The 17,354-nt window shown below is 47.1% G+C and overlaps 1 protein-coding gene across 11 annotated transcripts in view; it reads right to left on the bottom strand.

Annotated features, from left to right (window-relative positions):
- Nucleotides 1-17,354, bottom strand: part of ZFAT (zinc finger and AT-hook domain containing) — a 251,245-nt gene that overhangs the window by 116,070 nt on the left and 117,821 nt on the right. The gene's annotated exons all lie outside the window — the stretch shown is intronic.

Raw genomic sequence — 17,354 nt, forward strand, 5'->3', positions numbered from 1 at the left:
GAGGGGTAGGGAGAGAAAGAGAGAGAGAATCGCAAGCAGGCTCTGCACTGTCAGCACAGAGCTCGATGTGGGGCTCAAACTCATGAACCGTGAGATCATGACCTGAGCCGAAACTATGAGTCAGACGTTTAATCGACTGAGCCGCCCAGGTGCCCCGGTCAAATAAGTTTAAGAATCGCTGTATCCTGTCCACACGACACCTACAGGATCCCAAGGAAGGAGTGTCCCAAGGAGCACACTCCGGAAAACCGTGTTGATGCCACCCTCCAGCCTCCACCCTCCACCCTCCACCCTCCAATGGTAGCTGGCATCCCCTCCCAGGCTGACCGTGAGCTCCCCAAGTTCAGGTGCCGGGGCGTACATCCTTCCATTTCTGTTGGGTCGCCCGCTACAACCAACGAGAGTACTGGGTCCCCCAGACTCGCAAAGCAAAGCATGCAAAAGCAGAAGCCTCTGACTGGACGGCTGCCGACTTAAACTCCCTACCCAGTGGTAAATGTGCCCGTGAGAAACTTTCTACTCAGAGAAACTTCACCGCTTGGAATCTATAAACTGCCAAGTCCCATTACCCGCACAGGGTCATCCAGCAAAGCTAGTGGCCCTTCAAGAACCTTCTGGATGATGACGCGGGCTGGGAGACTGAAATGTTTCATACATATGCAAAGACGTGCCCACAGACTGCTCTGGGGGTCATTCCAGCCGAGCCACATGCAGGCCCCTCTCCCTGCAGCAAAAGAAACACCGGGAGGGGCCATCACCGAAGACTGCACCTGCACCTGCACCTGAGAGTGGGAAGTGAGCCACTCAACAGGAAAAAGACGCAAACTCGAAAGAAAAAGGACCAAGACTGGCCAGTACAAGACACGTGGCGATGTTTATAAGGGAAATGCCCAAAGAGCATTTGCCCCCAGACTGACACACACGCAAAGAGCCTGACGATGCACGGTCACAGGGGACGCACACAAGGGCGAAAAGAAACAGGGAGGCGGAAGTGAAGACACACACACCAGAAAGGAAAAGGCTGCTCCCCAAGGAGCAGGCAGCCTTCCACGGGCTTCTGTCCCTGACGGGCAGCCTCTAAAGAGGTTTGCAGCAGGGATTTCAAAGCGATGCTGTCTGTGCGAATGAGAGTATGGCGCCCTCTCCTCGTCCCGCGGGCGGCACACAATCCGGGCCGACTGGGTACTCCGCCCGTGGCTGCAATCTGAAGCTGCAGGCAAGGCCGCCCTGCACCGCCTGTGCAGGGGAGAAGAGTCCTGTGATCTCTGTCTCCGTCCCCATCTCTCCAGGATTTACGGGCCTGAGCGCACGAGGTTGGAAATTCATTCCAGGCTCAGCCGTGACAGGGACAAAACCAAGCCTGGGCTTAAGGAGCCGGAGAGAAGACAGCCAGGTCATCACATCCATTAAGAAGCGTGAAGCCATCTCTGTTATAAAATGAGGCCAGAGATAAATTAAACAATTTAAAAGAATAAATGTTTCTAAACCGTGGGGTACCACAAGTTCAAGAAAGGCTTGCGTTGAGGCAATTACCTCATCACAATAAATAACAGTAAATCAATCCACACTAATTGCTTTTCTTGCCAGAGCTTAGAAGACTCTTCAGCGTTCTTGGATTATTGATTTTTTTGTAATCGCTTGTGCTGTCAAAAATGTAATATTTCCAAAGAATATACCGCTCACTGCTAGATAGACAGAATTTTAATTTAACGTAACACAATCCAATTTCCATTTTTTCCCCCTGAAGTGCTTAAAAAATCTAAAATACCAGGAAGCTGAAGACAGCATTACAGGTTTTCAGCAGAGACATTTCAGCTCGAACAAGTTAATAAATGGCTGACCGCCCCCCTCCTCGTCTTGGACCTTCCTCCTCCTCACACACCTACACACACACACACACACACACGCACGCATGCACGCACGCACGCACATACAAAAGTGCTTAAAGAAAAAAAAAAGAGAGTAATCCTAGATTCTTCACTTTCATGCAAATTAAGAACTAAAAAGCAAAACAAACACCACGAACAGACCCTACCCTTCACTTCGTGCCTTCTTGATCCCACGGGTTTGGCAATTGCCACTGAATGTGGGAAATGTTCTGCCTCCTAAATTTATACTCGGTCAGCACCTTGCTCACAAGATCTTGCTTAAGTTCTGACAGCTACCACACAGAACTACAGGCTTATATAATCAAAGCAGTGAGGGGAAAAAAGGACAAGGGGGCAAAAATGTCCCTCTGCTTGGGATGACAATGAGAAAGGTGTAGAGTCCTGGACAAAGAGCAGCTTTGTCTACAAAGAGGCAGCTTCACTACTTACTACTGCATCACTCTTGAGTATGTTACTGAGCTGGACTTAGGCCTCAGTTTCCACATCTGTGAAATGGGAATATCATTCCTACAATATAGGAGTTCTGAGGCAAAATAAAGTAACTTTTATGTATAAATTTTATGTCTGTTACAAAAAATACTGCTGTAATGCCCAGCACATGACTATTATAAAAGGGACCAGTCCACCTGCCTTCTTTATTCTGCCACTAGATACTTAACTAAACATGCCAACTTCTGCTGGAAATTTCTACAGAAAGGTGAAACCATCTCCTGGGTAATAGAGTTATAGTAGAAAGAAAGCCACGAAGCCATAAGCAATGCCAGATGACTCAGCATTCTGAAGGACACTGAGAATTTCAGACTGAGGACTGATTTGGACTGTGTGTAAACGTGTGGTTCTGAACATTCTGCCTGTTTGAGATCATTTCCGTACTTCTACTCCCTTGCTCACGAAGTTTAGACTGGAATCCGGGAGTAAATTACTTACATAGCCACATCCTGGCTGACCTCATCCAAACACCACTTTTGTTCAAGTTAGCATCTAAGCCCCTTATGGATTCTGTGAGCTCAGCTGCCTGGTGTCTTCTTCTGGCTTCAAACAGACACACCGTGAACATGTCTGGGACTCATCCCATTATCGGGAATACAACATGGGATTACACTATCTCCCCCTGACTTGTGGATATCAGAGAACTTTCTGGTTGCTTTAGGTTTTCAAAGCGATAGGTTTTATATAACACGATGATACTGTATTAACGCCATTAAATCATGGCTTTCACAAAATGATAGAATTGGAACAATTGGCTGCTCTTCAGGGCTCTCACGGCACTTAGTACATAACTTTCTCGTAGCAGTTAATACACTTGCTGCTGTTTTTTATACACATTGGGGTCTCCACACACTCGTGAGCCTGGCAGACAGAGGCCTGGCTTCATCCTGACATCCCCCGCCCCTGGCATAGTGCCTGGCACAGAGTGGGTACACAGAAAAGGCTGTTAAAGAAATGTCTAAGGGGCGCCTGGGTGGCACAGTCGGTTAAGTGTCCAACTTCAGCTCGGGTCATGATCTCGTGGTTTGTGGGTTCAAGCCCCATGTCAAGCTCTGTGCTGACAGCTCGGAGCCTGGAACCTGCTTCAGATTCTGTGTCTCCCCCTCTCTCTGCCCCTGCTCTGCTCACATCCTGTGTCTCTCTGTCTCTCAATAATAAATAAACGTTAAAAAAACTGTAAAAGAAATGAGTAAACATTTCAGGTTTTGCATCAAAGATTCAGATGAAGTTTAGTACGTTTTGTACTTCCTCTGTCTCTTCAAACTCTGTGTGTTAAATTGTGAGGTGATGTCCTCCTCAAGGAATCCTGAGGGAAAGCTCATCAGTGATAACAATATCAACCCTTGAAATCTTCCTTACTCCTCAAGAGTTTTGTGAAAGTACCTTAGTTATGCAGATTTCAATTTGACAATAGACCGGCCCTTCCTCGGGCTTTTCATAACACAATTTTTTTAGGATTCAACTGGCTTTAGATTCCTATCAAATATCGATGAAGTTGAATAGTGTCTTTTCAAGATAACGATCTGGCTGGTTCCTGTTTAAAAGAACATACTGGTATAGGCCTGAAGGTCCTATGGCCACAGGAGAGAGGGCCAGCCCTCACCTTCAGAAGGCCAGGGCAGAGGAATGACCACAGCCATTTGTCAGACTACCCAAGGCCGTGTTTCAGGAACGAGAGCATCTAAAGTAAGAAGGAAGGGTCAGTAGTAAGTCGCACTGAATAGTTTCCAAACTGTGCAGATAGTGAAAACTGCTGATTTCAGACTAATTTTTTTTTCTTTGCAGACTTGGCAAATTCATGCACCAAATGTTTCACTTGCTTTACAGAAGTCAGAAATCCTTGGTGCACTTGAAGCCACACAGAGCAAAGACCCAAAGGACAAGCTCCCTCTAACACGGGGGCCCGTGACGTGGCTCGGCGTAATGCAAAAAGTGGGTGGGCCCCACGTTCGGGGAAGTCAGGATCCGTGAAAGCTTGGATGGGTCTGGCAGTGCCGGGCAGCACCATCCAGGAGAGACGCTCACTCTGCCAGAAGAAGGGGAACGTATGAATAACTCTACTAGGGAAATGCACCTGCTAAGAGGTTCTCTGTGCTAACTGAGGTATCCATGTTGCCAAGTGTGTTTTAAAGGAATGTACCAGGGGCGCGTGGGTGGCTCAGTCAGATGAGAGTCCAACTTCAGTTCAGGTCATGATCTCACGGTTCGTGGGTTCGAGCCCCACGTCGGGCTCTGTGCTGACAGCTCAGAACCTGGAGCCTGCTTCAGATTCTGTGTCTCCCTCCCTCTCTGCCCCTTCCCTGCCTCTCAAAAATAAATAAACATTAAAAAAAATGTTTTAAGAGTAAATAATAAATAAAGGAATGTACCGAATCAGGGGAATTAGGCAACTGGACGCTGAATTAGGCAAACAGAACACATCACAGGCACCAAGAATCTTGAACGAAAGCATGATAAAGAGGACGACACTGTGCACATACGGCAATCTGCAGATGGAAAGAGACAGGAAGAAAACTGGGACGGAGTCTGGGCAGAAGTAACATTGGAGAAGTAACATTGGAAAACATTGGAGAACATTCCCAGCCCTCCAGGAAGCCTGCAACTAGCACTCACAACCTGTAAGGGACAAGAGGCACTGCCTCATCACCACATTACCAGGAAGTTACAGGGGCGCCTGGGTGGCTCAGTCGGTTAAGCATCCGACTTTTGGTTTCCGCTCAGGTCACGACCTCACAGTTCAGGAGTCCGAGCCCTGCATCAGGCTCTGCGCTGGGAGCACAGAGCCTGCTTGGGACCCTCTCTCTCTCTCTCTCTCTCTCTCAAAGTAAATAAAATTAAAAAAAAAAAAAAAAAAAAAAAAGAAGCTACAGAGGTTAGGTGTCTTGCCCAAGGCCACACAGGTAGTAAGTGGCAAGTCTGGATTCTAAGAGCGTCTGACCACAAAGCCGTGATGCATAAAGTCAAACCAGAAAGCGCTTAAGCTGCAAGGCAGGGGCTTGTGCCGAAGCTGCCTGCCGTTGTTTCTCCCACTGACACGCTTCCAAGGGTCTGAGAAGCCCCGAGGTCTCCCCGGGCCTACTTGTGAGTGATGATGCGTGGAGAAAACCCTCGCCCGAAGCTGGCAGAGCTCCTGGTGACTGTGACTCCACTTAGATTACTCGTGACAGCAGCAGTCGGCCGCCTCACACACCCTCCTGGCTCCAGACTTCCAGCAAATTCCCACACATCCAGGGTGCGTGGGGGAGGGAGTCGACAGCCACGTTTACTGGGCACCTGCTCTGTGCACTGTCACAATCACACGGTGGGGCGTTCCTGCTTCCAGTCAGGGTGTCGAAAACCACAAGGGGCTGTTGCTCCCACGCAAACAACGTCAGACTGTCAGGGCACGGAGAGACGTAAGTGAGCCGAATTCCAGAAGTGAGCAGACACTGCCTAGGAGAGAAGAGCCCGGTGGCTGCTCTCATCCCTGTGGCCTACTCACCTTTTCCCTGTGAAATGGGGAACTTCAGCAGGTACAACAAGGGAGCAGGGCAGGAGAGGAGGGAGAGAACCCACCCCAGCCCTCAGGGACTGGGTCTCACACATGGCAGTGAGGACCCCTGGCCCAAAGCAGGCGAGGGGAGGGGAAGTCCAGCACCACCCTTATGAAAGTGCAAAAGCCTTCACCAGGCACCCTGGCTCTCCCAGGCTGGGCCGGGCAGAGAGGGGAGAGAGCTTCCCCAAGGAGAATGCTGGAGAGAAACAGGATCATCCCAGCACCTCGAAAAGCTGGCAGCCTGCCTGTAAAGCTGATAGGGGGCCCACATGGTTTGGAAAGCCAGCAGCTGTGCTGTGAAACAGAAAGCGAATCCTGGAGCCTCTCGCTGTGCTCAGATGCCCAGCCTTGCTGAAAGGAAAGACCCGATCCTTTTCCCAAAACATCTGACGACAGTGGAGAACCGGCTCTGGAACTGCGACAGACTAGATTTATTCACTCCTGTGCTGGGAGAGACCCAAGACCACCCCCACGTTCCATGGCTGGGTAGGAGGGCTCACAGGGCTCAGCATACAGATACTCACTGCTATCATTCCTTACAGCCAAAGGATGCAAAGCAAAATTTGCAAAGGGAAAAGGCACACAGAGTCCAAGGGAAACCAGTCATAAGTTTCGAAGAGTCCTCTCCCAGCAGAGTCCCACCGGGCAGCCGAAATTGCCTTGCAACGAGCTGTCACAACAAGTGTGAAATGGGACCAGCCCGGTAAGTTCATTAGAAGCTCCGTGCCAGGGTTTTATGGGGAACTAATCACATGGGCAACTCTCTGCCTAGCACATACCAATACTCCAGACTCCCAGAAGGAAGCAGATATTTGGTATGCACAATGCCATTTGGACAGGTTAGGCACAGGAAACTTCTCCTGTCAATGAGGGTTATGGGAAACCTTCCTATGTCCAAGGTCCAGATGCCAGCCAAGGGCCAAGCTTGTGAGCACACCTTTCACAGGCAGCAGTGAGGTCTGCCTGTCAGCTATCTTCTGGACAGCCCCCCACACTACTGTCCTGGTGCGAAAAGAGGCCAATTATTACTTAGCTCAGTCTCTAATGCTGTTTCACAACCTATCATTCACTTGAAAATGATGAGACAGGCAAAGAAGAAAATGTGATCCCAAATCAAGAAAAAAAAGTCAACAGAAACTGATGCACAGATAGCTCAGATACTTACATTTTTAGAAATAAATATTTAAATAATGATGACAAATGTGTTCAAGGCTCAAATGAAAAACATGTGTGACCAGTTGATAAATCTTAGCAGAGAGACAAAAACTATAAGAACCAAATGAAAATGCTAAAAATGGGGCGCCTGGGTGGCTCAGTTGGTTAAGCATCCGACTTCAGCTCAGGTCACGATCTCGCGGTCTGTGAGTCCGTGAGTTCGAGCCCCGCGTCGGGCTCTGGGCTGATGGCTCAGAGCCTGGAGCCTGCTTCCGATTCTGTGTCTCCCTCTCTCTCTGCCCCTCCCCCGTTCATGCTCTGTCTCTCTCTGTCTCAAAAATAAATAAACGTTAAAAAAAAAAAATTAAAAAAAAAAAGAAAATGCTAAAAATTAAAAAAAAAAAAGAAATGAATAATTAGTTTGAGTATCTAGCAGATTTGATGTATCGGGAAAAGGATAAGTAATCTTGAAAAAAGATCAGTAGAGATCATATACACTGAGGGGTACCTGGGTGGCTCAATCGGTTAAGTATCCAACTCTTGATTTCGTCTCATGGTCATGAGATCAAGCCCCCAAACAGGCTCCATGCTAGGCATGGAGCCTGCTTAACATTCTATCTCGAAGGAGGAGGAGGAGGAGGAGGAGGAGGAGGAGGAGGGGGAGGAGGGGGAGGAGGAGGGGGAGGAGGAGAAGACGACTGAAAGAAATCATATAAACTGAAACACAAAAAGAAGATTTAAAGAGAGAGAGAGAGAGAGATCATTTGAATGCTGTGACATATCTAACAGGTTAATATATGATGTGTTATCATCCTGGAGGAGGGAAAACAAATAGAGAGGAAGTAATAATAAAGAGATAATGGCTGAGAAGAGAATGGTCTGAAACTGATGAACCATATCGATCCACAAGATCCAAACCTCAACAAACCCAAGCAAAGTAAACACTAGGAAGCCATACCTAAACTTACTGATGTTAATATGATGAAAACCAAAGGAAGGGAGGAAAGTCTTAAAACCAGAGAAAAAAGGGCCCATTAAATATGGGGAGAAATGCTAAGGATTAGAAATAGCGAAGGACAAAACATAACAGAACAACTCTTTAGAGTGATGTCCCCCTACAGATCTACAGTCATCAAAATATTCTTCAAAAATGAACACGAAGATTTTCTAAACAGACAAAAGCTGAGATAATTTAACTCCAGCAAAAAAGCATATAACAAACGCTAGAAGTTCTCCAAACTAAAGGAAAGTTTATCAGATGGAAGTCTAGGCCTGCAAGAAAATATATAAAAAAATAAAGAATACCAGGGGCACCTGAGCGGCTCAGTTGGTTGAGCGTCTGACTTCAGCTCAGGTCATGATCTCACAGCTCATGAGTTCGAGCCCTGCGTCAGGCTCGGTGCTGACAGCTCAGAACCTAGAGCCTGCTTCAAATTCTGTGTCTCCCTCTCTCTCTCTCCCCTTGCCTTCCCCTTCCTCAAAAATAAATAAAAACATTAAAAAATTTAAAAGAACACCACAAAACTAAATATATAAGGAAATATTAGACATTTTTAAAATTATATTTCCACATATATATTTTCAATATAACTGTATAAAGCAAAGAATGATAAAGCTGTATGGAATTTATAACAAGTAGGAGTAACATACATGACTACCAGAGCACAAAAGGTAGGAGGGAAATGATACGAATTACAGTGTTGCATGCTTCTTACACTGTTCATGAAATAGTGTATCTGGAGCCAGCTAGAATGTATTATAATATAGATGCATAATATGATGTGTTTAGCAACCGCTTAAAAGAAAATCAATTGTAGCTAAATACCAAGATGGCACTTTTCAAGTGAGATATGTCAAAACTTACATTAAATGTAAATGGACTAAGCACTCCAACGAAAGGGCAGGAATTGTCAGACTGGTCGTGTGTGTACACACACACACACACACACACACACACACACAGAGGCACAAACCAAGATCCAGCTATACGCTATTTACAGGAATACACTTTAAATACGCAGATTCAGACAGGACGTTTGCTTCCGAGTTCAAAAGCCAGCGAGGTGGCTGGTGGATTATGGTCCATGGACCCCCTGCACCACAACCACATGAAAATGTACTGCATTCGAGGATGCCTGCTGGCCTCCAGGCTCAGTGAGACTATCTCCTGGGCTTGGGAAACCGTTATCTGGTGGGAAGGGTGGCCAGAGGCCAGAACTGGCCCGTTAACAAAAGAGCAAGCCTGAGACCCTCCAGCAACACCCGCCCGCCTCGTGCTGGCCAGCACAGGGCTGATGGGCCAGGTCTGCCCCAAGCCATGAGGACACAGCCATTCTGGTCTCCTTCAAATCAACCCCTCCTTCTGAAGTAGCCTTTGAAATAATGACATCACTGTTCCCATTTTCCAAATAAGGAGGCAGCGGCCCTAGAAGGCAAGGGATCAAAATCCCGAGAGGTCATCTAGTTAGTAAGTAGCGGCCATCAAGATTTTAATCCTTCTCTGCCACTCCAAAGCCACAAATAACAACAATGGAAATAAAATAACATCGACATCTAAAGATACATACGAAGAAAACATAATACCTGGAAAATGTTTAGAATAAATGACTTGCAAGCATAAATTTCAGCTCACTAAAAGGAAAATAAACCAAGATCAGGCTGGGTTTTGTTGTTGTTGTTGTTGTTGTTTGGCTTATAGTTTTTTTTTAGAAACTGGGGTCATTTTTAAAGACAGGGAAGGGGAAAAGAACCAACGTTTTATCATCCACCATGCACCATACCCACTACTCATAAAACAGTATCACTTTTAGCATCTCCAACACCAGGGAAAGATATTACTGTCAGCATCTTTAAGACAACAAATTATACAGAGAAGTTAAATTAAACAGACTGGAAGTGGCACAGCCAGGATTTGAACCTGAGTCTGTCTGGTTCTAAATCCTGGGTTTTTCTGCAATACCTCAGTGCTCTTGGAGATTTTCAAGGGCAAAACAGAATCTCAATGAACTACCAAAGAGCAATTTGTCACCGCCTTCCCAAGACAATGTGAGGGTGACGAGCAGGGTTACCATTCTGTTTTGACATTGGGTCGTTTCTAAAAGATCATTTTTATTTAAAGGTTTGCTTCTTACTTAAATTTACTGAACAGGCAAAACATTCAGTTCCCCCAGTTCAAACATTACACACAGGGAAAAAAGTCCCACCTCGAGCCTCGGCCTCCCGTCTACCCAGTCCCAGCCCTCCCTACCCAACCACACAGTTTCTTTATTTTGTGCATAAGCTTTAAGAAGCTTTAAAGTTGGGGCGCCTGGGTGGCCTGGTCGGTTAAGCGTCCGACTTCGGCTCAGGTCACGATCTCACGGTCCGTGAGTTCGAGCCCCGCGTCGGGCTCTGAGCTGACAGCTCAGAGCCTGGAGCCTGTTTCAGATTCTGTGTCTCCCTCTCTCTCTGCCCCTCCCCTGTTCATGCTCTGTCTCTCTCTGTCTCAAAAATAAATAAACGTTAAAAAAAAAAATTTTTTTTAAATAAAAAAAAAGAAGCTTTAAAGTAGACATAAATAAATACAAATACATCTTTGCCCTTTCTTACCTCAAAGGCAGCATTACTATGTCGTTCTAAAGCTTGCTTTTTCTACTTTGTTATGTAATATCTTTCCAGGGAAGGAAGTCAAGGGCCTCCTTATACTGTTTTTGTAGCTGTGCAGCATTCTGTTTTTGGATGTGCCCCTGTCTATTTAAGTCTCACTCTATCCACAAACATTTCACTTATCTTCAATGAATAATACCACATACTCATCATCTCGGGACGTCAGCAAGGGCATCCGTAAGATCAGATCACTTCTTAACAAGAGGCAAGCAACAGCTTATGCCACCTGCAGCTGGGACCCTTTACAGCCCCAATGGCAAGGCATGAGAAAGGCTCTCTCCTCACGGCCTTACCACCAGACTGTGCTACCAAACCTGGGAATGTATACTCATCTGATAAGCGAATCGATGGTATCTTAGTATGCTTTCACTTTATTATTATTTTTTTTATTATCAGTGATGTTAGACACCTTATCACATACCCAAGAGCTATTTGACCTGTTCTCTTTTACCTACTTTTCAACTGGGCTTCCTGGAGCAGTTTATTTTTAATCTGAGACAATCATTGATACAAGTAAGACAAACATCATAAAGCCAATTATCATTAGAACTCCAGGTGCTCGGGGCACCTGGGTGGCTCAGTCGGTTGGGCGTCCGACTTCAGCTCAGGTCATGATCTCGCGGTCCGTGAGTTTGAGCCCCGCCTCGGGCTCCGTGCTGACAGCTCCGAGCCTGGAGCCTGCTTCAGAGTCTGTGTCTCCCTCTCTCTGTGTCCCTCCCCTGCTCGTTCTTTGTCACTCTCTGTCTCTCAAAAATAAATAAACATTAAAAAAAAAATTTAAAAAAAAAAAGAACTCCAGGTGCTCAATCAATATTTTCCTTCTTGGGTTTGGAAAAAATACTACCTTCAAGAACCATTCTCTGGCTTTGATAGCTAACAAGTGCACTGAGAAAAATCAGGAATAATTTCCTAGAATGAATGGGTGAGTCAACTAGGATAGCAAACAAGCCAGGGAGGGAAGAGTGACCCCAAACCAGCTAAAATAGTGGATTTGTGGCACCATTTTTATACAGGGTTGTGATGCAAGCCCCAGCCTGCCTTTCCTCTGACACTCATCTAGCCATTTCCTTCCTCCTCCGTCTCCTGTCTCTCCTCTCTCTCTCTCTCTCTCTCTCTCTCTCTCTCTCTCTCTCCCTCCTCCCTCCCTCCCTCCCTCCCTCATCAGCACCTCCACCCCAACCTCAACATCTCTCACAACAGGAAAGAAAATAGCACAACTCTGCTTTTTAGAATCAGTAATTACAATCCAATTTCAGAGGCTCCATGAATGCCAGCATGTAACTCTCAAGTGCAGCACATAATGATACATACAGGGCTAGCAAAAATAAGCATCCTCTTTAAATAAGTATCCCTTTAAACGAAAAGGTAAAACTTTATTTAAAAATAAAGTTATTCAACAGAATGAAGAGATGAGCTGCAGACTAAGAGAAAATATTTGCAAAGATGTATCTGATAAAGGACTGTTTTCCAAAGTACATAAACTCTTACAACTTGGCAATAAGAAAATGAACAACCCGATTAAAAATGAGCGAAAAGCCTGAACAGACCCATCACTAAAGCAGATAAACAGATGACGAGCAAGCACAGGGAAGATGCACCACTGTGCATGTCATCAGGGAAATACAAATTAAAGCAAGATTGAGGTGATACACCTCACAGCTGTCAGAGTGGCCCAAGTCCAGAACACTGACAACACCAAATGCTGGTAAAGATGTGGAGCAACAGGAAGTCTCACGCACTGTTAGAGGGGATGCAAAATGGTACAGTCACTTTGGAGGACAGCGTGGCCGTTTCTCGCAGAGCTAAACATACTCCTACCACACGATCCAGCAATCACAGCCCTTAGTATTTACCTAAAGGAGTTAGGAAATTATGTCTGCACACACTGTTTAAGCAGTTTTATTCATAACTGCCAAAACTTAGAAGCAACCAAGATGTTCTTCAGTAGATGAGTGGGTAAATGAACAGTGGCCCGTCCAGATAATGGAATATTACTCAGCACTAAAAAGAAATGAACTCTCAAGTCATGAAAAGATATGGAGAAACCTTCAACGTATATTACTGAGTGAAAAAGCCAGTCTGAAAAGGCTACAGACTGTACGATTCCAACTCTAGGACATCCCGGAATAGGCAAAACTGCAGAGACAGTAAAAGCGTTAGTGGTTGCCAGGGCAGAAGGGAGAGGGAGGGATGAACGGGAAGAGCAAGAGGACTTTCAACGCGGCGAGATCACTCTGCATGAGAACCTTAATGGTGGATACGTGTCATGACGCATCAGTCAAAACCCAAAGAGAACACCAACGCTGAGCCTTAATGTAGAGTATGGCCTTGGGTGAGCATGATGTATCACTATAGATTCATCCGTTGTGACAAGTGTACCAGTCTGGTGGGGATGTTGGAAATGGGGGAGGCTGTATGTGGGGAGCAGGGCCAGACGGTATTTGGGAACTCTCTGTACTTTCCTCTCAATGGTGCTGTGAATCTAACACTACTTTAAAAATACTTTAGGGGCGCCTGGGTGGCTCGGTCGGTTAGGCGTCCGACTTCGGCTCAGGTCATGGTCTCACGGTCCGTGAGTTCAAGCCCCGCGTCGGGCTCTGTGCTGACAGCTCAGAGCCTGGAGCCTGTTTCAAATTCTGTGTCTCCCTCTCTCTCTGTTCCTCCCCTGTTCATGCTCTGTCTCTCTCTGTCTCAAAAATAAATAAACGTCAAAAAAAAAAATTAAAAAAAAAATACTTTATTAAGAAAGAAAGAAGACTGGTAAAATCCAACTGAGGCCTGCAGTTTAGTTTATAGTAGGATACCAAAGTCCATTTCCCAGTTTTGACAGCAGTCTATGGTTAAAGAAGACATTATCATCAAGGGAAGAGGTGGGGATAGGTACCTGGGAAATCCGCCAGACTTTATGGGAGTCTAAAGCTATTTTAGGAGCGCCTGGGTGGCTCAGTCAGTTGAGCATCCGATTCTTGATTTCGGCTCAGGTCACGATCCCGGGGTCGTGGGATCAAGCCCTGCGTCAGGCTCGCCACTGAGTGTGGAGCCTACTTGAGATATTCTCTCTCTCTCTCTGTCTCCCTCTCTGTGTCTCTATCTCTCTCTGTCTCTCTCTCCCTCTGCCCCTCTCCCCTACTCTCTCTCTAAAATAAAATTAAAAGTAAATAAATAAATAAATTTTAAAATAAAACTTTTTAAATGAAATAAAGTCACTTTTTATCACGTGTAAGGAGATCACCACTGGGTCACCTAGCCCCATCATTGAGAACATTTCTCTCAACAGAGTTGTGGGTTCACGCAGCCCAACGCAGAGAGAGAAAACTGAACGAGGGGAGTCCAGACCGTGATCGCATCGCCTTACTGGGCAGCATGCTGGCTTATTTATTTGCAAGGAAGCAAAGAGTTGAGCAGCTAGAGGGAGGGAACGAGCCCATTTTGTTTGGAGGCCCCTGGCTCCGTGGCAGCCCCACCCCAGTGCAGGCATCTTCCTGGGCAAGTGCTTAGGATTGATAGCGTCGGTTCCACCCCTGGGAATGCATTTTAATTACAGCTGCCAAGAAGCACATGTAACACCCTGGCTGCCTATGAATTCTCAGTGGTTTGATGGGCTTCGTGCCATGTTTCACAGTCCTTTCGATATCACGATGACCTGGAAATGCTTTCGGCATGAAGACGTCCATTGTGGAGTTACTTTTAACGGCAAAAACTGGAAACAACCAAACTGTCCAGTTACAAGGGGAATGGGTAATTAAACTGTGACACTCATCCTTAAGCAGCCATTAAAAGTAGTTTTACAGTAAGTATATTTTCATAAAATGGGAAAATGCCTATGAAGTGATAATTTAAAAAAGGCAATATTTATAATGTCCTAATCAGGCAGGCTCTCCAGCCCTGCCTTCGACTGGGAGGCTATTCTAACTCAAACGCAAAGTATTCTTAGCAAACCATCTGGCCACTCATTTAAGCTGCATTCTCTAATAGAGCTTTATCGGCGGCAAAGCTGATGTTTTCATCTCCACCCAAAAATGCTCGTTTACAGTAAGACCTCAATTACGTCTAAAAAAATTAATATATCCAGAAATTCTACAAAGAAAGGGAACGAAAAGCGCTTTCCAAATCTTATTTAGTGAACACATATTATTCTTAAAATAAATAAATAACAACATGCAACTTTAAAAGGCAATACAAGAGTTTGCCCTTATTACAGTGTTTCCTGACACAAATTATATATTGTAAATTATACATCTAGATCTAGAAAACCAAATTGGTTTCCTTTTGAAAGTCAACTGCAATAGATTAGTCGTGTCTGCACAAAGGCTTTGAGGCCCCATCGAGGACTGATAAAACAGAGGGGCCTGATTTCTTAGTAATGTTTGCCACTGGTAGGCAGAGGGAGTGTGCGACCACACATACTGTGTATTTTTGGATTTTGATAGAAATCTGCCAGGGAGCAGATGCGAAAGGAAGAAAACAGAGCAGGGCGGGGCGGGATACAGCAGGGGGAATAATGCCTCCGCAAAGATGTCCAAGTCCTGATGTCTGGAAGCTTGCATGACAAAGAGAAGTTAAGACCACAGGTAGGGCTGAGGCTGTTAATCATCTGACCTTAAGGTATGGACCTTCTCGTGGGCCATCCACGTGGGCCCACAGGTGAAAGGTCCTCACAGGTGAAAGGCAGAAGGGAGGCCGAAGAGAGTCAGAGCAGAGGTGGGATGCTGTGTTGCTGGCTTTCAAGATGGAGGGCTGAGGCCAGGAGCCAAGGAGTGCAGGTGGCCTCCAGAAGCCAGAAAAGGCACGGGGATGGATTTTCTCCGAGAGCCTCCCGAAAGAACGCGGCCCTGCCGTCACCCGGCCGTTCGGTGAGACCCGTGCTGGAATTCGGAACTGCACGATAATGCCCAGTGGTGTTCGGCTGCCAAGTTGGAGGTGTTGGTTAGAGCAGTGACAGAAAACTATGATAGCGACCAAAGGGAAGGGTGATAACCTGTCAGCGTGAATAAGGGTGGCTGGCAGGAACCAGCTTCGTTTTGCTTTGTCAGTCCCAGTCTCGTGAGAAACACCAGAGAACCCAGCCCGGAGGAGGAGAGAGGCCAAGGTCTGAGTGGTTCTCGCTCCAGCGGGGGCAGGGCACCTGAAGCCCCAGGAAGCCCATAGGAACCGGAGTTGACCCCAAGGCCAGCTTGGCCCCGTGACTCCCGAGGTCCCGCAGCGCATGGTAGCCGTGTGACAGCCGGAAACAGTTGAGAACTACATAGGAAGGGACACCTGAGCTCAAACGATCCTCAAGTCCACTTCCTCTGCACACAAGCCAAAGACGCTACAAATCTGAGAAAGAAAGCAGTGAGGATTCCGGGGCAGAGAGACCGTCCAGCTGCACCTGCTTGGTGAAGGAAAAGGTTCCGCACTGAGAACCAAGGAACAAATGAAAAATCTGGTTCCAATCCTGGGAGAGTGAGGACGGTAAATAACCTTGCCTGGTCCAACTTTCTTGTCTACAGAGTGAGGGCCACCCCAGCGATCTGTTCCCAGCACCCAAACTGCGCGGTCTACAACAGCCCAGGGTCCCCCAGAGAAACACATCTGCAGCTGTGAAACCTGAGATAACACTCTTCACTTTAATCCTGTTCAAAATCTGCAGGACGCTCATGAACCTCCTGCCACCCCCACAAGTTGACGTGCCAGTCCTGCCTGCGAAACACAGGTCCACTGAGGCCACAGTAGAGTAGCTAGGCAGGCAACAGGTGCGGCGCCCTCACGGTTTCCTGTGTGCCCCCCCCCCCCAACGAAAGACAATTACTGAGAAGACACGATGGGAGAACCCCACGCCTTGGACTCGGAGGCCAAGTGCAAGTTCTGACTCCTTCACTTCCTGGATGTTTAATGCACAAAAGCCCGTAACCCCTCTGAGCCACTGGGTTTCTTAACTAAATGAGGCAAGATCCTGAGAACTCCTCTCTCGCAGGGCTGTTCTGAGCATCAGAAGAGTTTGCCAGTGAAAGGGAGGGGGAGGGGGCGGGTCCTCGTCCCCTCAGAGCGGTCACGACACAGGTAGGTCAGTATTACAACAGTGACTGACATCTGTAGATACGGGCGCGGCAGACAAGCCTGACAGGTGATCGCGTGCCTTCTCTGGGGTTCTAACAAACAGGGATGATAGTGTCCTCTGTCGGGGAGGTGCGAGCTGATGCAGAGCGTAGGCATACAGTAGTGGCTCAGTAAACGCAGCCTGCCGGTGTGGCGGCCCACAGCCCCTCCCACGTGGTACGTTCTCCGGGTTCCGGGGTGCACGGTCTCCGCAAACATTTCAGGGCACCCTGTTTTCCATCGCCATGCGTACATGTGGGAGCGGCAGCGGTTTTCAGGTTGAGTTGCCCGTGCTGAGCAGAAGTCTCTATGGGACAAGTTCACCGGACCGCGGTTCTTGTGGCCGTAACTGCAGTACGAGCAGCGGCCAGGTGGAAATCAGCGGGTACGTTAAAGACAGATCAGCTACAGCTATGAAACGAGCACGAGCGCCACGAGCTCCAGAGCCACGGCGACCCTCCGGGCACCGCACGGACACCAAGTCTAGCTCTCCGGGGGGGGGGCATCGTCACACCTGCTGTGCCGGGGACACACCGGAGGCCAGCCAGGACCTGAAGCAGCCC

The sequence above is a fragment of the Panthera tigris genome, chromosome F2, assembly GCF_018350195.1.
Source record: "Panthera tigris isolate Pti1 chromosome F2, P.tigris_Pti1_mat1.1, whole genome shotgun sequence".
NCBI lineage: Eukaryota > Metazoa > Chordata > Mammalia > Carnivora > Felidae > Panthera > Panthera tigris.